Here is a 1900-nt window from a genome sequence, read left to right as displayed (position 1 = left end):
ATCACTACTTCTAATAGGAAAGTTATATATTAAATTACTAATTTCAATAGGAAAATATGTACAATTAATAAGGAAAATATGTGAAATTAATAAGGAAAATATTTGCAATTTAATTGGAATTATTATTTATTATAATCATATATTATAAAAAAAATTATACAGAAAAGTGATTAAAGTATAAAAAGGTTTAATGTGTTGAAATTAGTGATGCTGAAAAAAAAGTGTTAAAATTAGTTATTAACATAATATAAGAAAATAAGATAATCAAAATAGTAAATTAATGTAATTTCCTTAAGGTTTTCAATATGTGAATGATTTGATAACATATTCAATATTATGTTATGATATAAACCTTAGTTTTCAAAGTTAGTAACTCATGTGATCGTGATACGTGTCAATTTTAACAATTAAATATTTTATCATGCGTTATACAAAAACATTATTTTACATATTTGTAAATTATAAGAAATTAAAATTTTTAAAAAAATTAAGAAATATAAAAGATAGTTCATATATATATATAACAAATTCTAATTTTAAATTACTAATTCTATACGAAAAAGAATTAAGAAAATTATACAATTAATTATTATAATACCATAATTAAATAAATTATACTGTCAGTTATTAATCCTAAAAGAAAAAGGATTTTAGATACTCACCTTTACATAAACAAATAATTTCTCTCATAATAACGTCTTTGAATTTTTGATTAATTTACGACAATATTAGTATAATTTTATTTAAAATTAGTTGGACAATAAGTAAAATTATTACGTATAAGATTACAAAATATGAAACAAATATATTTAAGATATTGTTACTTTTTCAAATATGAGATAAAATTCGTTTTCAGTTATTTCTTTGAGAATTATGTTTTATTAATTTTTAGCTTAAAAACATATTAAGTAAGATATAAATTTGATATAAAACACATTTTTTTAATATGAAAATTATAAATGTTACTCATTGGGACTGAGTGCGTAGAATGAAAATCTAATTTTATTATCATGTAATATGGAAAGAAATTGTATTACAAGATGGAGTGTGGGTTTAAAAATAAAATCAAATAAAATAAAATTAACATTTTGAATACAACTTAAAATTTCACATATTTTTCTTATATCCGCGTTAATACGCGGGCGTAATCTAGTTAACATTAGAACTAGTAAACGAAATCTTGTAAAAGAAATCACGGCTTGGTTACTGGTTAAATGGTTTTATAAGTCAAATCAAATCAATAACATTCGAGTTTGGGTCAATAATACGTAGGAAAACGATTATGATAATGTAAAATTCAAATTGATTAAGAAAAGTGTGATTAAATTGATTATCTCTAAATTATTAAAAAAAGTTGTGATTAAAATTGATAATCTCTTATACTATACCTCGCTAGACCACCATTTTTTTAATTCACGAAACAAGTTACAAATGCAATTTTTTTTTAAAAAAAATGTATAATATAACCTACAAATTAGAATTTTCGACCACAATGGCTACTTTCAAATATATACAATACAGTAATTAGGAAATGTCACTCAAAATATTAACAGTTTAATCAACTTTATGTAAATTGACTATCTTTTGAGTTTAAAAATAAGACATGGATCAAAACGTACATTTGGGCCATAAAACTTGCTTAAAAAAGGCCCATGAGAAAACAGAGACGTGACGGTCCTAACTCCTAAACAAAGAAAGGAGCACATAAAAGATTAGTAGTGACTTTAATTAGCCTAAACACGTAAAAAAGTGTGGGACCCAATATTATGATGGTAATTCTGGCTTATTATTTTACAGATTGTTTTCTCAAATTAAGACCAATTCCTCCTATATGTTTGTTGCCTTGTGTGTGAAAAAAAAAATTAAAATCCTGAGATTAAACCTTACAAATCCCTAGATT

General features: G+C 22.6%; 1 protein-coding gene across 2 annotated transcripts in view; it reads left to right on the top strand.

Annotated features, from left to right (window-relative positions):
• LOC109130423 (protein FAM76B-like) overlaps positions 1-1900 on the top strand; it is a 12617-nt gene that overhangs the window by 9283 nt on the left and 1434 nt on the right. The window lies entirely within an intron of this gene.

The sequence above is a fragment of the Camelina sativa genome, chromosome 18 (genome assembly GCF_000633955.1).
Source record: "Camelina sativa cultivar DH55 chromosome 18, Cs, whole genome shotgun sequence".
Taxonomy (NCBI): Eukaryota; Viridiplantae; Streptophyta; class Magnoliopsida; order Brassicales; family Brassicaceae; genus Camelina; species Camelina sativa.
This window is presented reverse-complemented; position numbering and strand designations above follow the sequence as displayed.